The sequence below is a fragment of the Ursus arctos genome, unplaced genomic scaffold (genome assembly GCF_023065955.2).
Source record: "Ursus arctos isolate Adak ecotype North America unplaced genomic scaffold, UrsArc2.0 scaffold_23, whole genome shotgun sequence".
Taxonomy (NCBI): domain Eukaryota; kingdom Metazoa; phylum Chordata; class Mammalia; order Carnivora; family Ursidae; genus Ursus; species Ursus arctos.
Window position 1 is genome coordinate 40,624,322 of NW_026622908.1, and position 22,792 is coordinate 40,647,113.

At 58.8% G+C, this 22,792-nt stretch overlaps 1 protein-coding gene across 1 annotated transcript in view; it reads right to left on the reverse strand.

Moving 5' to 3' along the window:
- The window catches only part of MACROD1 (mono-ADP ribosylhydrolase 1), a 148,558-nt gene that overhangs the window by 110,743 nt on the left and 15,023 nt on the right, over positions 1-22,792 (reverse strand).

Genomic DNA, 22,792 nt, shown 5'->3' on the forward strand with positions numbered 1-22,792 from the left:
TTACTGTGCTGCTCAAACTGACCAGCGTCCCCTGAAAATCCCAGGTCGGGGCCATCCCGCAGCCGGGCCACCCAGCCCTGTCGGAGCGGCTTGCGCCACCAGAAAGGCTGCGAAACTCTGTCCAAGAGGCACCGGGAGAGGAAGTTCTCACACAGTTGCTCCATCTTGGAGTCCGGACCTGGAGGTTGGAGGGTGACCCGCCCCCTGCGGCTGGTCCCAGGCTGCCCCCGCCCCCCGGAGCTCTTCTCCAAGCCGGGGCCCCTGGCCCACTGTGCGCCCTCCGCTGTCCCACCACTGGCTCCCTTCCCCATTCAGCGCACTCAGTGCTGCCGGCTTCATCCATCCTTCCCAGCCAGGCTGACGGCTGCCTGGGGCATTTTTCACTCTGTGTTTTTAAGCATTTACCATTTCTTTTGAAATGGTCCAAGTAGTTGCCTGGAACACCCACACTTGCTTCTTTAAAAACACTCACAAAAAGATCCCTTTGGCTCTTGAGTCCCCCCCACCCCACCTCCCTTCACTCCCCCCACCTCTGCATTTTTAATATATTGTTTCGGAAATTCTCTTGTCACTGCGGTCAGGCCCGCTTCTCACCCTAAGTGGGGGTGCAGGTGTCCCCCAAACCCCTGATGCTGTGGGGGCCAAGCCAGCCCTTTCTCTACGTCACCTCTGAAGACACTGTGCAGGGGGCTGACCTTCAGTCTGGGGGCAGCTTCTGCCCTGCTCCCCACTCAAGAGCCTGGCAGGCCCTGGGCTTTTTGAGACCATTGTCACCGGCCCCTCCTGCTCTGTTACTAAAATGCCTGGCTTGTCCTGAGGGCGGAGGCCTTACCGGGCCCCCCCTTCCTAGCAAAGTGAGCCTCTAAGGCACTTGTGGCCACCACGGTGCCCTCGCCCCTGTCTTTCCCACACCTACCCACGCCGCCACCCACCCCCACCTGAAAACCCAAAAGCTGGAGTCTGGAGAGTCCTTGCAGGAAGGTCCTTGCTGTCACCACCTCTAACTCTCTTTTATGGCCATCAGGGTGAGCGGCCGCTCTGGCGAGATGCCAGGTCCCCGTACTCCTCCGTGCCGGGTCACTGAGGCCCAGCACAGCACCTGGCACACAGGGGGAGCACGTGCTCCGTCTTCTCTTCTCAGAGCCTCCTTTTGCTTCTTGTCCTCCCCGTTTGCTATCTACCCCCTTGGGCTCGTGTACAGGGCCCAGCCGGATGTGTTGGCAACGGCCTTTCTCCCACCTGCACCTGCCTTGCCGGCAGCCAGCACGCGGAGGGGCCCCTCTCCACAGCTTTTCCTCCTAGAAGCATCTCACTCTGCTGTCCCTTGGACCCACCGGTCACCAGCTGTGAGCCTGAGGGGGAAATCTAGCCATTGGGTGAGCTCTAACAGCCAGCATGGGTGACTCAGTTTCCTCTCTCCAAGCGGAGCCGCACGTGGGTGACAAGGAGGGCAGAGACCTGGGTGTCTCACCTTGTCTGAAGCTCCCGTCCGGACTCCCTGCCCCCAAGCCACCCCACCTGGAGGAACTAACCAGGTTTCTCCTCGGGACGGGAAAACCAGTGCGACTGGAGCCCGACAACCAAAGCTGAAACAGACACAGGCCTGCCGTGCTCACCTCCCTGGAGCCCGGCCGTCCAGGGCACCTCTCTCCTGCCCCACGCAGGGCACGTGTTTGCAGCTGTCCTACCCAACTCTGGCTGCTCCAGTTATCAAAAGGTTCTGGATACCCAGGAGGAAGACACACAACCCTGAAACTGGCCTTAGTTTTTTTGTTTTTTTTTACCCAACCCTGCTGAGAAACCCACCCTGGCGTCCAGGGCCGAGTGCCAGGCTGCAGCATGGGGGGATTCTTTGGATGGAGGGCCCTGGTGCCTTCCAGCTCATGAAGAGATGCTGAGAGCCGTGGGGAGGAAGCCAAACAGCCCAGCCTTGGAAGTTTGTCGTCTGAGAGGGAGAGAGATGGCGCTGGAGGTTGGGGGAGGCTGCGGGGCTGTGAACACAAGCGAGCCAAGGCTATGGTGCCATTGCGCGGTACGGCTGGCCAGGAGCGGACGCCTGCTAATTATGAATGTCACCAGGCAGGTGTGAACAGGAAGGTAAAGGAAAAAAGTAAACTAAAAGAAACCCCACGCATCAGCACTGCAGAGTGAATGTTTTCTAAGAGCCACCGACAGCAATGGTAACAGGTTGTTCGTATCCCATTTGGTATTGTAAAGACTTCTGGAGCCACCGGGCGCTTCCCTCCGTGGGATCCATTTCCAGCGATCTGAGGAGGAGGAGGCCAGGGAGGGATCCTTGGCCGACCCCGGAGGGTGGCGGGGGGAGGGGGGTCCCTCTGCTACAGAAGGCCGCGTTCCTAGCCACACGAGGGCACAGGGAGGGTGGCCCATGACCGAGGCCCCTTCTGCCTTCCTGCCATCACCCTGAGTTCGGCTGCAGCCGCACCTTCCTCACCTGCAGAATCAGCCCCGGGAGGCCACGCGGCCACCTGCTCCTTGTCTCTTCTCCTCTTTCTCTGAAGGGTAAAGCAATCTTAGGGGTCTGAGTGACGGGACACCTCGCGCTGCTGCCTGCTGCCGTCCGAGACCCAGGCCCGCCTGCCTCACTCCCCAACCTCACCCCCAGACAGGGGTTTTCGGGAAACCGAGACACACAAACACCCACCACGACGACAACACAAACCAAAGTGCACTGCGAACCGCCCTTTGGCCTCCTTCCTGTAGGTGCCTTGAAACTTCAATGTTGAGATGAATGTGATTAACTATTTGGTCCTTTTTTCTGTTTGTCTGTTTTCATATAATATGTCCAAGTCCACTTTCCTGTCCTTTCTTGAAATAAATAGAAAGATTTAACTTTTACAGTCATCTCGGCTGCTGACTCGGCTCGGGGTCCAGCGTCCCAGGGGCCAGCTGTCTGCAGCCCCTCCCCAGGCACCCCCCTTATCTGAGGTTCAGCTCTGCTGTGGGGGTCCCCCCCTGCAGAGAGTGCTGGCCAGGTGGGATGGAGACTCTGCAGTAAATCCCCTGGGGCATGGTCAGGCTCAGAATCAGCATCTGCAACCAGGCAAAGGGACCTCTGACCCCATCCCACAGGCCCTGGGAAGGTGGACCGCCAACTGAAGGCCGACTCCAAGAGTGGCCGTGTGTTCATGGGAGCTGTGGGTTATCCCGTAAGAGCTCTGGCCACCACGTGGGCACCTAGGTATGTGCGCTGGGGACACGTGCTGTTGCTGCACCTGGCGAACGCCAGCCTGGGTTCTTCCCCACCCGCCCAGACGACCCTTGTCCCCGAGATGCACCCCCACAGTCACAACTCTCAGAGCTTTATGTGATCTCTCATACCCCAACAGGGGAGAAAGGAAAAAAGATTCTTTTCCATGAGAACAATAGCAGTTTCTGCTAAATTTAACATAAAATAAGAACTCATTACTTCTGCCTTAGATCTGATTGTGTATCTGGATATGGGTTAATGAGTTTTTCCTCATATTCCAAGGACGCAAAGTTACTTCTCGACATGCCTTGGTGGCGGGTGGCTGGGCCAGGGTGACCCAGGCATCCCTGTCCTCCTCATCTCTTAGTCCTCACCTCCCACCTCGGTAGGAGCCAGCCAAGAGAGACCACTCCAAAGAGCAGCACATGTTGTGGCCTTTGGGCAAGGGCCGAGTCTGTTCTTCGACCCCTGCTTAGGTGCCAGCCCACACAGTATGCAGGAGAGCCACCCGGCCCTTTCCTACGTGAGGCCCATTCTCTGGGGAGCCATGTCTCCACTGAGGGTGTTTCCCTGGATGAGGAGCGAGAGCAAGAGACAAGGCCTGAGGCAGGGGTCAGGAAGACAGGTCCAGCTCTGGGCCTCCCACTGCAAAGGCCCTGCTTCCTCCATAAGCACAGTAAGGCCTGGCCCCCAGCCACACCGCGTACCAGTAATTCCCCAGGCAGGCCCTGCCCTGACTCGGGCTCCTGGTCTGTGTCTTGCTGATTTCTGGGCTCAGGTGCCCTTGAAGGCTCTGGAAGGTTCCACTTGGGCACCGTGTCTGGAAACGCTGTCCCCTCCAGCCCCACGCTGGGCCCCACACTGCACAGGTGACCAGTTCCAGCACCTCCCTCGCTGGGGCCCCCTTGCTGGCTGGTCTCACCAGCTACCCTTTCAGGTCCCCAGAGGGCACTTGCCTGGTATGCAGGAGGGAGGCATCCATAAATGTGAAGTGAAGGAATGAGTCGATAAACACCAGTAAATCAATCAACCATCAGATCCATTGATCAATGCTGGGTCCCAGGAGAGGCAGCACTTACCGGCGTTCCAGTAATCTGACAGTTTTACTTTTCCTCCCAAGGGGGGCAGAGGAGTTGGGGGCAGGGGATGAGGCACAGATGGGCCTGCCCCCAGCTCATCTTACTCTGTACACAGCAATGGCAGTGCCAAAACCCCGCGCGCCCACAGCGCTCTCTTCCAGCCGGGGCAGGAGGTTAGGGTTCCCAAACTGTGTTCCTCAGCCCCTAGAGCTAATAAACTTTCTGCCCAAGGACAGTTCATAGTCACATGCATTTGGGAACAACTGGATTAATGCCACTGCTATTCTGGAGGGCTCCTCAGACAGGGCCTTGGAATCCCTCAGAAGTGGATTAGATTCCTGGGCTATACCACTTACTCCTGCGTCTCTGTGTTCCCCTCTGTAAAATGTGTGCATGGTAAGAGCTCACTGCTCCTACTTTTACCATCACGACGGCATCGACCCTGCTAATGTGTGCTGGAGCCTCCTTGGAGGGTGCAGAATGCTAGGGTCCCCTCCGCTTGTCCAGGGAGTGCAGGCCCCCAACCCCGGCATACGCCCCGGGGTTTATTCAGCAACCCTGCCCCCCAACTGAGCTCCCTGGCATTTCCTGCAAGGAAGCTCAGGTGTCTCAGCAACACAGAGGAAAAGCATCCAAAGGGGATGCGGCCTATTCCCCAGACCACCCCCCAACAGAGACCGATCAAGCCGAAGTCTGCAGCTGCTCTTTGAAACCTGCTAGAGGCAACTGTCAGGCTGACCCAAGCTTCTGGCTTCAGGAGGACAGGGTGAGGGCAAGGGGGCACCTCAGGCTTTAATGAGTGCCCTCCGAGGTGGGAAACCCAGACAGGGCTGGGTCACAGGAGGGACTCACCAGGACCTGTGGGGGAGGCTCCAGGATCTGTCTTTCAGGTCAATGGAAAGAAGACCTTCCACACAGAACTAACCCTTTCTGACGAGGAGTAGGTGTTCTGAGAGGCAGTGAGCCCTGTCCTCACAGGAGAGCAGGCAGAGCTGGCAGCCGGTCCCTCAAGGGGTATGAGCTCTGGGTGGTGGAGGGGACCCACTGACCCTGAAGAGCCCGTCTCCCTATCATGTCTCTGAACAGACCCTGGGAGACGGGATGCCCCCCCCCACCCCGCGCCCGACTTCTGCACCTGCCTTGCCCTGCCCCAGCCAAGCAGCTTCTGGACCTCTCCTCCCCAAAGACATCTCAGGACTCACATACACTGAGGCAGGTATGGCATAAGACCCCAAGGGGCACCCCAAGACCCAGGGCCCCGGCTTCTTTTTTTTTTTTTTTTTTAAAGATTTTATTTATTCGACAGAGATAGAGACAGCCAGCGAGAGAGGGAACACAGGCAGGGGGAGTGGGAGAGGAAGAAGCAGGCTCATAGCGGAAGAGCCTGATGTGGGGCTCGATCCCAGAACGCCGGGATCACACCCTGAGCCGAAGGCAGACGCTTAACCACTGTGCCACCCAGGCGCCCCCAGGGCCCCAGCTTCTTACATCCAACTCCACCTGTTTGGTCAGATGGGACAGAGAAACGGTGGCCACTACCCCTGTACCTGGATCCTGCCTTTAGCTGGCCACCACCAGGCTCCAGAAGCTTCCCTCTTCCTGTGTCCCCACTTCCCAGGAGGGCTCTGGGGCCTCACCAAGTATCCCAGAGAAGAAGCAATCAAACCCCAAACCACACCCCACACCCAAGTCCTGTGGCCAGTTCCCAGCACCCTGCTTAGGAGGTCCCAGACGGAGCAGGCGACACCCAGCCAACCCCAAAATACTCCCTCAGTAGGTCTGGGTGGAGCTTGCTCATCTACTTTTGGGTCCCCAAAACCAAGCGTGCTCCCGGCCCGGCCCTGTCGCCGGCTGCCTCGCCCACCCCCCGCCATGCCCCAGGCCTGCTTGTCAGCACCTGCCTCCCCACTGGCCGGCCACACCACCCAGCGCCTCTGAAGGACCCTCTCCTCCCGCGGCAAAGTAAATAGGCTCTCTTGAGCCACTAACTGACAGCACAAATGAAATCCTGGAGCTCCCCCTCAGAGATTTACAGGGGAAGTGAAATCTTATTTGCACTGCTGCCAAGCCTGGGCCGCGATGAAATTATGCCTCAAGAAGAGACCCGGCCGGCTCCTCGCGGAAGCGGCTGCATCAGAGATGGGCTTATTAAAAGCCACAGTGGCCACATTTCAACCTGTTTCAGGTGTTAAGTAATTTACTGCCACCCAGAATTCAGTGGCAGGTTTTTATCATTTTTATTTCCGTGATGTGGGCAAGTGCCCCCCGAGGTCCCTACACAGGGAATTGCGGGTCTAAATGCTCCCTGCCCCCTAGCGCTGCAGAGGGAAATGGGGAGCAGGAGCCTGGGAGGGGGTGAGGGGGTGAGGGTGCGGGCCGGAGTGGCAGCAGACGGCCCCGACTCTCCCCAGGGTCACACCAGGCTTGGCCAAAGCTCAGAGTGACAGGAAGACAGGCTCTAAGACGCCACACCCCACATCTGGGAGCCCAGTGATCCCCCAAATACCCCGTAGGCAACAATTGTATAAGCTCTGTGAGAGCAGAGACTACCTCTGTCTCCGGACCTGACAGCCGACCCCACGATCAAGTCTTTATTGAGCACCTACTGTGGGCCCGGCCCTGCCCAAGTGGAAGACACTGCCGTGAGCGGGACCCAAAGATCCCTGCCCTATGTGGCGGCGCCAGAGGGAAGGGGCAGGGAGGGAGGGAGCCACGTTTCTGAGTGTTCCTGAGCTAGGGCCAGTGGCTGCAGCAGCCTACAGGCAGGGCCGGCTCCGTCTCACTGACCTGTGCCCCTCACGGCACTGGAGCACGTGCAGTGAGGGGCTCCTGCCCTGCCTTGCCCCTCCCCTGGCCCCCAAAACTCGGGGAAAGCACGGCCTCGCGTTCCGAGGAAGCGAGGACGGGGAGCCCTCTGTGGTCTGGGGCTCACATGGTCACGAAGGGCCCCAAGTCCTCCCCTGAGCCCCTTCTCCACAGTGCTGGGTGGAGGGTTGTTCGATGCCTGCTGGCTTTGGGGGGATTAAGCCTATTATGCAGGCTACTGGGGGCTTATCCGAAGCCCTTTCTGACACCCCCTTCTCCACCTGTTTCCAGATACTCCAGGAAGACCAAGGGGAATCTTCAAAGTCCAGGCTGAGCCAAGAGCAGAAATTCTTTAATTAGCTTTCTCTTGGATCGGGGCCCTGGCAAATGGATTAGCTGTGGTGGGGCGGGAGAAAGGGACTGGAATCCTCCTTAAAGCTGAGATTACAAGCCTGGGGTGAAGGGCTGGGGGGGGCCCCATCACCGGGGATGGCGGGTCCCTGAGCAGGCCCTCCCCAGTCGGCGACTCCCCAGGGGCTGGCAGATGGAACCTGTCACCAGGAAGACCCGGGATGTGCGCTCTCGGCGAGGCCGTGGTCCTCGGGAGCTGGCGCGGAAAGACGCTTGGCGCGGCCGGGCTGTGTGCCTGGGTCTCCTAATGAATCTGCTTCCTTCCCGGGTGGCCGCCCAGATCTGAAACTTCATAATTAGGGGGGATTTCCTAACGGGGCGCCCATCTGTGAGAGGTAAGGCAGCACAGCCGGACGGTGCCAGGGACCAGACATCTGTCACTGTGTCCCATCCTCACTTATCCCCATTTTCAAGTGAGCAAACTGAGGTCCAGATCTAAGGAGTTTGCCTAAGACCACAGTGGGAGAGGTTACAATTGGAACCAGGTCTGTCCAGGCTCTTCCCACTGCCCCAAATTCTGGCCCACAAGGCCCTTCGAGGAGGCCTGAGTCGGGGAGGGGCGGTGTCTGTGAGCCTGGAGGAAAAGGCACAAGTGAGCCCCCACCAGAAATCACAGCAGATAGTAGGCCTCCCCATGCATGCCTCTTCCAGGAAGCCTTCCCTGACCAGCCCATAGCGCTTTGGATTCCCCATCAAAGCACTTACAGCCTGGATTGTAACCCTGGTGCCTCTACACTGAGCACCTTTTAGAGGCAGGGACTGGGTCTTCATTACCCATGCTGTCTGAATGAAGGAAGGAGGGCTGTGCCTGCTTCAGCCTGGGGACCAGAAAGAAAAGCCTGGTAGGAGGCTGGGCCTCTGGAAGAAGGGAAGGATCCTGGGCCTCTGGAGGAAGGGAAGGATCCTGGGAGCCAAGCTCTAGGCTGCTGTCTCTCCTGGGCCCGGGTTCTCCTGCTGGCCGGCTTTGCCCAGGGAGGTGAACAAGGGATGGGTGGGTGGGAGGATGCTTCAAGGACTCGGAGACCCAGATTCCCCGAACCAAAGCCGTTTGAAGTACGACTCGTGCTCTCCCCCTTCAACTCTGCATCAAAGGCAGCTCTGCTGTGGTCCGGCTACGCTGCGCTCTACAGATAAGAGCCACCCTCGCAGGGCAGGCTGAGAAAGGGCGTCTGGGCCACCCCCAGCTTCCCCCTGGCCTCCCTGCTCCCAATGCAGCAAGCTGAGCCACCCCAGGCCCCGGTCTGGGGTGCTCCTGCAGGCTCCCTCTCTTGACCCTCTGGACAGGTCAGAGCCAGTGTCGGGTCACCACAGGTGACCGCCGCCTAAGCCACATCTCCCTTGCAGTCCCAGCACCTAGCGCCTGCTGAATGAATGAATGAGCACGAAGCTGAATGAAGCATCGTCTACAGAGCGCACACAGGCAGGAAGTCTAAACCAGGCCAGGGGAAGGTCCTGGAGGAGGTAACATCTGAGCTGGACCGGGAGCATGACCAGCGTCAGCCCAGTGAAAGTGGGAGAACGGGTGCTCCTGGTGGGGGGAGGAGCCCGTGCAGAGGCCAGCAGGTGTGAGAGCACACACAGCCGTGAGCCCCCAAAGCATGGGAGGGTAGGAGAGGAAACCAGAAAAGGCAGGCAAGGTTCTGGGGCCAGATGATGTGGGTGACCCAGGCAGGATGCCCAGAGAGCCAAGGTCGCTCCTAGGGCAAGACCCTTCCCAAGCTGAGGACCCCAAGGGCGTTGGAAGAGGCCATGATAACAGCCAAAGCTGCCCAACTCTGGGGGTCCCCATGAGTACCCTCCACCGTGTCATGCAGGATAGCCCTGGTACCGGCTGAGAGGCTGCAGAAAGCACCGCAACCAGAGGCTCTGCTGAGCAGCAGGAAGCAGCATCACCCCACTAGGGGCCGGCCCACAAAGACCCGGGATGAGGGAGCTAGAGGGTGGAGGCGAGGGGGGGAGCCAACCCCGCACAGGAGCATCTCCAGCAGCAAGCAGGGTGAGCCAGGGACACAAAGGCAGTGGTGACGACCCCACTGAGACTTAACAGGAGCAGAGACTTGTCCGTGTTTTCTGGCTCGGAGCAAGTATTCCCACGCTCCTACTACGCGCTGGTTTGGTGCAAGCCGCCAGGGGTGAGCCCCAGACAGGGCCGGGCTCCTGCCGCCGCTGCGCCACACCTGCGAGATTCGGCACTTCCAGCCTCTGCCTCTCTGGCGGTGAGGAATGATGTGTCTCGTTTCAATTAGCCTTTTCCTGATCACTAGCGAAGCTCTGCATCTTCTCGCTTGTTTACTGGCCGTTCGTTTCTCTCCTACCGGGAATTGCTAGTCTCCATCTTTTCCCCATTTTTCTTATTGATTTGTAGGTGCTTTTCACATATTCAGAGAGAAGCAGAGAAGCAGCCTTCTCCTGGGGCAGACCCTCAGGGCCTCCCTCAAGGGTTCTCGGTCCCAGGCAAGGGAGGGAGATTCGCCTGGTTTCTGGATGGGCCTCCTGACTCTGTACACTCATCCAGCTCCCAAACGGCCAACTTTGTCAGAAGATGAAGCACCTTCTGCAGGTGGGAGTCCCTGCCAGGCCTGCATCTCAGCTGGCAAAACCCGAAGGGCTTATTTTTTACTGAAACTGAGAAGCCTACACTGCCAGTGGCTGGCAGGGTGCTCCTAATGGCACCGAGGGGAGCCAGCAGGTGTAGCCAGGCACGGAGGAGGGAAGGATGACTTTTGCCATTCCAGGCCAGGTCAGTGGGGGCCATCCAACCAAAGGGGCAGGTCCTGAAGCCTCAGGCTGGCCCTCCCACCAGAATTCCAGGGCCCCCTCTGGCAGACCCCATCCCTGCACCCCTTCCAGCTGTGACAGTTCCTAAAGAGTGACCCAGGCCCAGAGGACACCTCTGAGCCCTGCCCCCTTGCCCTCTGCCACCTGACCTGCAACCCCATGGTTTCTTTTGTCCCCAGTGCCTTCCACGTCTCAGCGGACAAAAAACGCAGCCCATATAGGCTTGATTTCCAAAGCCTATAAAGGCAATAACATTTAGGGATCCAGGAAAAATCAGGCCCCTCCTTTCCTGGAGTAATGGCTGCCAGGAGCGCCCATGGGGCCCCTTCTGCAGCTGGGGCCGGCACAGCACGGGACCAGCCTACACGCTTCCTCGAACCAGGTGGTAAATGGCCACTCGGCACATGTTCCGAGGGGCCCACAGCAGCTGGGGCGGCTGCAAACTGCCAGCTCACCTCTTCTCTGACACCCCTGCCCATGGCTACACCAGCTCCCCACAAGTCTGGGAGGACTCCATGGCACCCCACGCCACCCGCTCGCTCATCCTCCACGAAGGACCTGGCAGAAGTGCCAGACTGCAGATTACGGGCCACGGTCTAGAGCTGGCTAAGGTCACCCCGCTATAGTGGCTAGAACGCCCCTGCTGAGGGTGGCCTGGTGTGCAGCCTGAGCGGTCAAGCCCAGCATCCTGCTCTGCACCACGCTTGGGCGAGCCCTTCCGGAGGGCAAACAATACCACCATAAAGGCAGCCACCATGACCCCTGGATAACAAGGTGGGTGGGGTCCCTACGAGGGCCTGGAAAGCTCAGCTCTCCCCCTCGCCAAGCTCTCCAAACACCCTCTGTCCTGGGCTAACCACATGCCCACCAACCAGAAAGATACCCAGAACTCTAAGTGGCTACCACGTGCCCATTCCCTTTCATTCATTCACTCACTCATTAATTCAAGGGTGATGGGACACAGGGGAAAGTAACAGGATGCAGAGCGAGCTCTGATTCAAGCTTCCTGACTAGCCTGCGGACAAGTCACTCAACAGCCCTGTACTGCAGCTGCTTAACCTGAAAAGAGGGGATACCAAAGCCCCCTCCCCCACCTCATCGTTACGATGATGATCGTCCTGGGCTCAGAGAGCTGCCGGGTGAAGGTGGGACCACTGTCTGATGCTGGGGCGGGGTGGGGGGGGGCAGGAAGCTAGGTCAGGGATGAGGGCAGAGCACAGAGGGGCAGACGCAGAGGAGAGGGCCCACCTGCAGGCAGCAGGAAGGACCAAATGACCCCAATGGTCTTTCCAGGTGAGGATGAAGCAAGTGCGGGAGACAGGGCTCAGGCATTAAAGAGCCACCTTCAGGGAAGATCCATTGTGCGACCCACAGATCCACAGACAGGGGGAAGCGAGGGACCCCCTGGGCCTGTGGGGGCCCCTTCTCAGAAGCCACTCATCCTCTTTCTCCTCCAGGATCAAAAACACATCACGACGTGGAATGAGCTAAGCCTCCGGCTTAACTACCGCATGTGGAGAGAAGCGAGGATCTTCTAACCAGGGACACCCCCCTGCAAAGGGGCCCCGGAGTTTCTGCGGGGCACCAGAGGGGCGGGAAAGCGGGGTGCCAGTCCATGGGAGCATGGGGGTGGCCTCTGAGGGGCTCTGGGGCTGGCCGTGGGGCTGCGAGGCAGCATTTGCATGGAGGGCACTTGGTGGCTCTGGAATTTATGCAGCTGCCCGTGTGATTCCGGAGGCGAGACGAATCTCCGGCCGCTTTTCTCAGCGGGAACAAGTCTTCTCTTCAAATCGATGGTGACACATTTTTAAACTCTGATATTAAGGAGGGAAAGATTTTTCTGGCCCCCTGGGGGCAACCCTTATTAGTCACTGGCTCATCTGAGAGAAATCGCAGAGACAGACCCAGTGGGCCCGGGCAAGGCAGGAGGCCCAGAGGCCAGGCCGGCTGACATGGGAATGGACAGTGACAAACAAGAGGGCAGAGGGGGCCTCTGAGTCAGAAGCAAAGCCGTATCAGAGAGACTTGGAGAGCGAGGCTGGGGGCTGGGCTCTTGAGCAAGGTACGGAGTGTCCATGGGGAAATAAAGAGCCACCATTAAGGGTGACAGAGTGGGAGGATGGAGCAAAAGGGAGCGTAGAAAGGGGCATTAGGCTAAAGTATAAATTGATTCCAAGTGTGAAGTTACAGAACATAAATCTTATTTCCCGTCTTGCTCTGGCTGCCAGGAAGCTCAAAGCCCCGTTTCACATTCAGCAGCAATGGACTTGTTCAGCCTAGTTTTGAGATGTCATCCAGGCAGGGCCAGGGTAGGTGCCAGGAGCCAAGCTGCCCCAAGCAACCCCCAAAAGCATGAAATAGAAGGGTGGGCATGAATCGTGGTCTCTCGGTAGACCAGACACCAGCATCAAGTGGCAGGTGCTAGGGCTGAACAGGGGCCCACAACCAGGCAGGGGGCCAGAGGCTAGCAGGGTGGAAAGCACGCACCAAGGGCATCCAGGCCAAAGGCTTCCAGGTATGGCCAAGAGCCCAGGGCTCAGTGTCCTCCTGTGTCCCTTGTTTCTGTTTATCTCTGTTGTAACGGTTTCCTAGTTTTATTGTATCTATTTTTCAGTGGAAATAGGTGGGTTAAACATTTTTAAAAAATCAATTCCAGCTCAAACGCCCACTTCCTCGGTGATAACAGCCACCGTTTATTGAGTTCCAACGACTTGTCACATTTGCATACATGCACCTGCTCCATCCTCTCCATCACCTTCAGCGGGGATGTGACTCTCCTGGGTTTACAGATGAGGAAACTGAGGCTCAAAGGGGAGGTGTATCCTGGTCAAGGTCACAAGAGCTCATAAGTGGCTGTGGCAGCCCTGTCCGGTCTGTCCCCTGGCACATCCCCATTTCCACCCCTGAGCCCCAGAGCCCAGCACTCTGCTCTGTGCACCTGGTGGGTGGGAGGGGCAGGGGGGGCTTCCTCCCTGCCCTGTTAGCAGGAAGACAAGGCTGAGTCAAGGTCAAGGCCTGGAAGGCGGGAAAGACAGTCAGGTGACCCACAGAATTCCATCACCCCCTGACCCCTCCTACGGCTCCTGGGTCCCCTCTCTGCCAAGTCCCAAGGCTTCAGCCACAGCCCACCCCACCTTCCCGTGACCCTCACCAGGAAAGTTCCCCGCCGGCTGCCAGACGCGATTTAGCTCCTTTGACAGTCAAAGCTGCAAAGCTCCCGTTGCAAATGTCAATTCTGGGCCATTTGCTTCGTAGATTTTAATGTTCCTGTTTCTCCTCAACATCCTCAGCAAGGTAGCTCTTGCTTTTCAAAAGGGATGTGGTGTTTGATGATGTTTAAACCGTACGTGAAATACAGCCAGGCGGCAATAATAAAACAGACGCGAGCCCTGCTGGCAGGGGAATGGCTGACAGCCGGGCCTCTCTCTTCCCACATGCTACTCCGCAGCTAAGCTCCTATTTTTATGGCAATTACAATGTCCGAAGAGGGGGAGGAAGCAGCGATGGAGAGGAGGAGGGTGGGGACCGCCGCACAAGGACCACTTGTTGCTGTTGGGAGCGGGGTGCAGCGCGTGGGGTTTGAACGAAGCGGAGTGGGCGATGCCAGCTGGGCGCCCCGGCAGAGGGAGGCCAGCCGCATCCACCCCGGCCGCCACCCTCCGGGAGCCCTGTGGGACGCCGCTCCACACCCCCGAACCTGAGTCCTCACTGGCTTCTGTCTCCTGACACCCCACGAGGACAGAAATAGCTGTGTTGCCTCCCTGGCCTGGGGGGGGCACATGCGGGGAGCAGGGGTCCCCCCAGCCCGGGCAGCCTGCCTCCGCCTAGGGGACCTTGGCCGCGACCGGTCATCAGGGAGCTACCGTGCAGGCATCCTTGGGCCACCCCTGCCACAGGTGGGCACCGCGGCGTGCAGAGCCCTGTCTGGGGATGGAGACATGGGGTCAGTGGGCACCCACCCCCCAGGCGCTCCCCCACCTCCGTCTAGTGGAGAAGTAAGGTATCTCACTGCTAGGAACAACCAGCACCTTTCCCCGAGCCCCTAGGGCATGACAGGCGCTCATCCATTTTCCTCCCCTCCCACGGGGCACACCTGTGGGAACAGAGGCTGGGAGAAGTGGTCCGTGGACCCGGATTTTACCCTGGTCTATTTCATGAGTGACCACGGCCCTGGCCTCCAGCCCCAGCCTGGCCGCCCTCCGCAGGGGCAGCTGCACCCTCTCGACGGGCAATCGATCCAGCCAGCAGGGAAAGGGAGGCTGGGACAGGGCCACACATAGGCGGCCACCAGCAGGGTGAGCTTCTGAAGCACATGAAGCCTGAGGAGGGAGAGGAAGGGAAGGCTGGAGGCTGCGCGGCCCTCGGGGTGGCTTCAGCTCTGCCAGGTCCGGCTCAGCATGGCCACCCAGCTCTGACAGGGACAGCACTTCGGTCACCGGCCTCTCTGGGAACAACATCCCCAAGCCTGGCCCCGCACAGGCTGTTCCCAGGGAAAACACACACGCTTCCCCACTGATGGTCCTGCCACAAGAGAGGGGGAGCCTGGCCCATTGGCCCTGTACCCTACGGTCAGGAAACCCCAAATCAGGAAGGGCCCCTGCCTCAGCCACCCCTGTCCTGGAAGGAGTTTAGCACAGGAAGGACAAGAAGGAGGTAGCCTCAGCCATCCCGTCCCCAGCCCCGCTGAGCAGCACAGCAGGCCCCATCCTGCGGGTCAGAACAGCCCTCCCAGACGAGCAGCCAGGGAGCTGGCATTTCCTGGGGGTTTACTTTATCCCAGACACTGTGCTGCCTCCTTTCCAACTCACAACAGCCCGAGGAGGCTGGTCCTACTGTGCTCTTCTTCCCATGATACAGACAAGAAAACTGAGGTTCAGAGGTTACGTGACGGGCCCAAGGTCCCAGAGCTTCCACCCCGTGGAGCCGAGACCCATACCCAGGCCGGCAACTCCCCCTGCAGTGCCCTCCCATGGGCCGCAAGAGCAGGTGGGGCCATCTGGGAAGTGGAGGGCGAGGAGACAGGGCTGAGCTTTGGACTCTCTTTCAGTCCATGTTACATGCTAGAGACCTCCCCACACCGGGGCCAGGCCAGGCCTCAGCCAGGAGGCCCCAGGGTCAGGGCTGGGAGTAGGTATGAGCCCACCCGGGGGGCCTAGAGGGAACAGCTTCAACCCATCACCGTGCAAACAGCGCTGGCTGCACAGAGCTGGGTGTGGAGAGGACGGGAAGGGGCCCTAGTCCCTGGGGAGGGTCCGTGGCTTCCACGTGCTGCCTCCAGACCTCTTCACCTTCTAGGGACACAGGGTACCATCCGATTAACAGGCAGGCAAGCCACAGCCTCCTGGAGATGGCTGAAGCCGGCTGGGCAGCCTCTTGCCAAGGCGCTGGCGGATCATTCTGGTAGAGCAAGCCAAGGGCTGCAGATCCAGCCCTTTTCATGCTTGGCCAATTTAATGGTCCCCATTAATTTCAAAACACACACATTCCCACAAGCTCCGGCCTCCTCAGCTCAGTGCTCAAGATCGAGAGCACACCGGGAACACAGGCAGGCACACAGGTGCGAGTGCTGGGGCCAGCCGGCCTCAAGGACAGAGAGGGGCCGCTCAGCGGGGAGTGGGCGGGCCGCAGAGCCCTAACGTATGTCTCCTGACCTTGTGTCTGTCGTGATGGGGAGGACAAAAAGACAAGGAAGAAGGGCCCAGCTCTGGGAGTCAGGGAGGCCTGCTTTGCCACTTTCCTGCTGTGTGACCCTGAGCAGGTCACCGTCCCCCTCTGGGCTTCAGATACTCTCCCATTTTCCTGTCCAAGCCTGCAAATGCCTTGAGGGCAGGTACCGGGTCATATCGAGTCTCGTATACCCAGAGCCTCACACAGAGCCAGGAACCTCACAAGCAGCCCACACTGTGTACTCACTCAGCCCCTTCCAGCCCTGGCATCTGTGACCAGCGGGAGGGGCAGAGTGGTGTCTGGGCTGGGGCAGGAGGAGGAGGCCTAGAGGGGGTCCCTGGCACATCCAGTCCCTCCCTCTGTCTGACCCACTCTCAAAGGCATTCAAACAATCATTTATTCGGGGCGCCTGGGTGGCACAGCGGTTAAGCGTCTGCCTTCAGCTCAGGGCGTGATCCCGGCGTTGTGGGATCGAGCCCCACATCAGGCTCCTCTGCTGTGAGCCTGCTTCTTCCTCTCCCACTCCCCCTGCTTGTGTTCCCTCTCTCGCTGGCTGTCTCTCTGTCAAATAAATAAATAAAAAATCTTTAAAAAAGAAAAAAAACAATCATTTATTCAACAAACTTTCATTGAAACCCAGGACAAAGGGTCACTGGGTCCAAGGTCCATGGTCCGCCTTGATGTTCCCCGTGGAAGGACGGGAAGGATCTGGCTCATACACAGGAGACTTGGCAGAAGACCTTGGGGTGGAAGGACCTTTCCAGGGTCCTCGAGGCCTGCCCACTAGCCAAGCTCAGCTCGCTGGACCAGGCCCTGTGAGCCCTCGAGGGAATCTCAATAATTCAGGAGGGATCCATCATTTATGAATTTATGTAACCACTTCTCGACCTTGTGGAAACGAGCCGGCCTCCTCCTCCAGTGGTGGAAATTAGGCCTTGGCACTGTCTCGGGTGTCCTGGGGAGGGGGCCAACTGGACCCCAGGCCTCCCAGCTGGCCTTCCAATCTACTCTGCCCCTCACCCCCAGACTAGAAGCAGAGGGGGCTTCTGAGAAAAGGGGAGCTTCTAAGCATCCCCCTTAAGCCCCAAGTCTGAAAGGTGAGGGTTTGGTTCCTCGCTTGGTCTTTTATCAGCTCTAGGACCCCAGGTGTGCCTCAGTCTCCTGACCTGTAACACAGGGGAAATACTAATGCCTGCCTCAGAAACGAGGCGATGTGGGGGGCCGCCCCTGGCCCAGACACTGAATAACAAGCTGCCCCCAGCCTCGAAGCAGGGGCTCTGTGGGGTGAGCTGGGGCAGGGGCTGGGAAACAGGTCCACCAAGCAGACCACAGGAGCTACAGCCCATCGCAGGGCCAACAAACCCAGACCGAGATGTCAGGACCACCTTTTCTGCATTGACCACCCCCTGTGCCAAGCACCCACCCCACTTCTCAGTTTCCCTGCAGGGAGAGCAGATGACAGCATACCTACTCTTTGACCAGAAAAGAAAAGGGAACAAAGACGAGGTATTTCCACCCACCCTCAAAAATACAAGGATTTCCAGGGCGCCTGCGTGTGGCTCAGCCAGTTAAGCATCTGCCTTCGGCTCAGGTCATGATCTCAGGGTCCTGGGATCGAGCCCCACATCGGGCACCTGCTTCTCCCTCTCCCCCCTGCTCATGCTCTTTCTCTCTGTCTCTCTCTCTCAAATAAATAAATAAAATCTTAAAAAAAAAAATACAAGGATTTCCTGGAAGCTCTAGGGTCTGGCAAATCTCCCCTTCCAGCACCACTACTGGTTAGCTGTATGGCATTAAGCAAGTTACTTCACATCTCTGAGCCTCAGTTTCCCCTACTGACACTGTGGGTTAATATAACACCAGGAGGCCAGGAGAGGTGGCATGGGATATGCATACAGCCTAGATCTGGAGGGAGACCCTCGCTCAGGACTGGTCGTGGCTCATTCCAAGCCCTTCAAAGCTTCCCCAAGTGTTCCCTCTGACCCTGCCTCACCCCTTCCTACCAGGGCTCTCCCCCTCTGCCCCTGGAATGCCCTCCTCCAACTTCTGAGTGCCCCCCCCCTTTTTTTTTAAGATTTATTTATTTATTTGACATAGAGAGTGCGCACGTGAGCAGGGGAGGGACGGAGGGAGAGAAAGAGAGAGAATCTCAAGCAGAATCCCCGCTGAGTACAGAGCCTGGCTAGGGCCCCTGAAATCATAACATTAGCTGAAATCAAGAGCCGGCCGGCCAACTGACTGAGCCACCTAGGCGCCCACCCTTTTTTTTTTTTTTTAAGATTTATTCATTTATTGTAGAGAAAGTCTGCGCTCCCTTCTTAGCACAAGCACCACCTCCACTTTGCCTCCTCCAGGCAGCCTTCCTGACTGTCTCCCCGCCCTGCAGGCAGGACTCACCGCCCTCACATACTTTGCTATCCCTTCCCATTCAGGGGTCTCACCTCACATTTGGGATTCGAGAGCATGTCTTTTGTAGCCCAGGGCCTTCCCCAATGCCTGGTGCAAAACAGGCCCGCCACACAGTCTGCTGAATGAAGGAAAGGCCACGTACAAGCTCAAATTCCGACTCAGTCACCTGTCTTGGTCTGATCACTGAGAATGGGGATCACAGTCCCGCCTGCCTGAAGGATGCCTCGAGGTCAGTGCCACAGGGTGGGCGCTGAGGGAGTGCTGGGTCCTCGCCGTGTGCCCCCAGGGGCCCCAGGGCCCAGCGAGAGCCCGGCTACCCGCAGGCTATCCCGCACCCGCCCTCCCTGCCCACTGCAGAGAGGTTGCTGCCTGCCGTCGGAGGCAGCCGGCAAGCCTCAGCAAACACATTTAAACCTGAAGTGACAGATAAAGCGATTTACGGCGACAGTTTAGCGTCAGATCACTTCCCACAAGGCAGCCGGCGTCCCTCAGCCCCTCCTGCTTGCTAGTCCATCAAGGCGGTCTCTAAATCATGACTCTGAGCGGTGGTCCAGGGACGGCTGGGGCTGGGCTCCTCGGCCCCGAGGCAGTGGAGGAAGGGATGAAGCGAGAACGTGGCTGGCTCACTAGGAGGAGGGGGCCATAAGCGGCTGGCAGATTTTCACAAATCAAAGACCCAAGACTTAAGGAAACAGAGCGCCACTTCATGCCTTATTTTAAATAAATAAGCGGCTTAAAAACTCCCAGTGAGGCCAGCGTGTCGCGGTGAAACATGGGTTCCCACCCGTTCTGCACGTCCCGGCCCACATGCCTAGGCCCCTCAAAGGCCTCACTGACCTGCCTTGCCTCCCGCCACCTCCTGGCAGAATTAATTGGTCCCTGCGGCGTCGCGTGGCACTTTGTTCAGACCTCGCTCTCAGGGCTTTGTCACATTATATTCTACTTAGCTGCTCTTGCTCTTGACTTCCCGATAACGATGTACTAGGGGCTCGCTCTGTGCCAGGCCCTGGGCCCGGCACTGGGTGGGCCTGAACTCGTGTCCTCCTCATGCCCAGCCGGAGTGGGGCCAAGGATGGTCCATTTTTCAGATGAGCAAACAGAGGCTTCGAGCTGCCTGGCCAGAGGCCACTGTGCCACCAGCAGGAATGCTGGGATTCCAATCCGCTCCTGGCCTCTGTGCCCACGGCCCTGACTCACTGGCCTGGGATGGCTTTGAAGTGAAAGATTCCTTCTGTCGGCACAAAACATCACACTCATCCCTGCTCCGTCCCGTTGTGCCCTGAAGGCCAAAGCTGGCAGCCGGACCCCGGGGCTGGCCAAGAATGGGGGTCTTTCTTTGTGCTGGGACATTTCCTGCCCGGGACTCAGCTGTCTACTGAAAACTAGGAACCCACAGGCACAGGTCTGGTGAGCTGGGAACCTCAAGGGCAAGGAGGTGGCCCAGTCAAGGTCATCCCCCCCAACGGCAATGAGCAAATGGAAGCATTCCACAAGCTGAGGCACCCCCCCTCCCAGGGTGGAGACCCCCAGACCTGAGCTTTCTCTGGAGGAGATGCCAGGCACGGCTCTCCCCCGCCACCGCCTGGGGCGCCGTAGGCCAACCTGGAGCAGCAGGCACTGCCCCTGAGCATCTCCTGCTCCAGAACAGGGGCCTGCAGGGGGCTCCCTGGTTTATCTTGCCAGCATGGCAGCCCAATTTAATTAAGATGGATGCAGCGTGCCCCCGTGGGTAGAAGCCATGGCCGGCTACCAGATGGCGGGAGCCTGAGACTCTCTGGGTACTGCCCGAGCAAGCAGCCTCGGCAGCAGCCCGTAAAAACACAGCCAAGGAGGGCCCGGGGCTGCCTGCGCTGCCTCCGGGTGCGTGGGGGGGGGGGTTGGTCCTGCCCCTGTGACCTCCAGCCCTGGCATCCACCTGCCCGGCATTCCCCCACTGGACTCTCTGCCCCAGCGCCCCGCCACGTACTACACAACATACTTCTCATCACAACACACACACACACCCACCATCACAGAAACCACACATAGTACACACACGCTCCAATCACGTCTCAAATACCAACAGAGGGGGGTAAAAAGCAGGCCTGGACTTCAAAAGCCAGAGGACCAGTTGGTAAACAGTCTGATTTCCCAAAGTCCTGAGAGAGGCCATGGGCAGAGTGGCTCCATGGGGAGGGAAGGAAGCGGGCAGGCACGGGGGACACCTGGCCCCTGCCATCCCCAACAATCCCCCAGGGTCCTCTGAATGGGTGGCAAGGGAGCCTGCAGCCAGGCCAGAGACACCCCAAGCCCACAGTTCTGCAGGATGGTGGGAGTTCTAGGGATCCCAACCCCCCTTTTCCCTCACAGGTCCCTCCCAGCTTCCCCGCCACAGTCCCTGCAGCTGGAGAGAGGCCCAGCCAGCGATGGCACCTTCCCTGTGCGGGCCCCCATCTGGCCAATAGGGACAAAAAAAGACACCCCCCCCCCCCCCACACACACACAAAATCCAGGAAGTCCAAAGCTGACCTCAAGTCCCCAGCCCAGTCCTACCCGCACCGCTCCCCACGGGACCAACATTGCCCTTCGCTTCAAAAATAAAAATTTAAAAATTCCCACCCCGCTATAATTGCTCGCTCCTTTTCCCCATTGTGGTGGCTCCGCGGTCGGCGCTGAGAAGCAATTATTCATGGCTAATGATTATAATCAAGTCAAATAGAATTTAATGGACACGTATTCTCTTCCTGCTTGAAACTTTACATATGAATTAAGCACATATGGGTTTCACGAGGCACAGACCAGATTTATGCAGCCCCGAAAAGCCCCACGTTGCCGCGACTTTTATTCTACTAATAAACAGGCTGATTTACGGGCGCCACCGGGCGCGAAAACCGCGATCTCTGCTGCCCCCTGGTGGGCGGCAGGCGGGGGCTGAGCCAAGGCCATGGGGGGTGGGGCAGGGAGGAGGCCGGAGGACACTGAGTGTAGGGCTCCAGGCCAAGATCACCAAACACCCCTGGGGTCTGACCAGTGGCAAGGCCGCCGGAACACTGATACCGGGAAAAGGTCTGCAGGGAGGACCCAGAGGGGAAGCCGGCTCTGTGCGAGCCCCATGACCGGGGCCTGCCTCGGCCATTCCCTGTGGTTCCACGCAGGGTCTGGGTCCTCCCTGCTGTGAGACTCTAGAAAAAAGGGAGATCCCAGGAAAACACATCAGGAAGTGTTGGATAAACTGAGGCAAGCAGGGAGCGACGAAAACTGCTCCTCTGTGGGAGGTGCCCGGCATCCCTCGGCATACCTGGGACTGGGTTGACACCCAGAGTGATGATGGCGGGGGGGGGCATCGGTTCTAGCACCAACGACAGAGACAGGGGGTGAGGCCTTGGTTCATGCCAGGGCCTGCATGAGCATCGCCGTTCACGAGCTGAGGTCCCTCATGCCCCCTACAACCCGGCGGGGGGGATTTCTACCACCCACATCCTGCGGAAGGGAAGACGGGAGCCCAGGCACCTACGCCGAGAAGGAGTCCCCAGAGAGAGGCAGCGAACGCTCCCACCCCCAACCCAGTGTCGCCGAACGCAGCCAGGACCAAAGTGCTCTTCTGAGAGCGAGAGGGGCTGACAGGCACTGCACTCAGGAGTCTGGCCAGGCTCAAGGACACTTCAGAAAAGCCATGAATCACGCCCACAGCCCCACAGGCAGCCTCCGGAGCCCCCGCCCTGCTCCAACTGCATCCCACCAACACCCTCCCTGGGTCTCCACCCCTCTCTCCTGGCCTGTTAACTACCCAACTGGCTGGGAAGGGGCTGATACGATGCCCCACTTCTCCCTCTGGCCACTTAGCAGCTCATCAAGAAGAGTAGGGGTGGGGGTATGAGAGGATCCCTCAATACTCTCATACCCCCGCCCGTGACGGGCAGGGCCACAGGCACACAGCAGAGCAGCCCCACAGGCCTGCGGGACGGACTCCTCAGCCACGGCCCCAAGGCTTCATCCTTCCACCCCAGACCATCCCCTCCTGGGGCCAGGCAGCAAGAAGGCCCTTCTCCTCCAAGTCACTATGACATCTGCCAACCCAGCGGGGCTTGTCTTAACCCCACGTCCCCCCAGATGGACACGCAGGCCTGCTGGCAGCCCCCCATCCCGTCCTAGTGGCCCCAAGAGAAACATAGCAGAAGCACCAGTAGAAACCCAAAGGGGACCGAGCTCCCTCTGCCCTAAGTTGGAACTCCTGCCTTTGTGTCACTGGTTACCTGTGCACCGAGACGGGCAATGTGGGGGAAAGGGGACACCTGTGTGACCTCACAAACAGGCAGAGAGATGCACAGAGCAATGCCACAGCAGAAACGCAACCCAAATCACGACAAGCAGGCCTGGAGCAGGCCGAGTGGCTCCCTCTCCCCAGGTCCCATAAGCCCAGCCCCTTACCTCTTCTTAGAGCATCAGCCCGCCA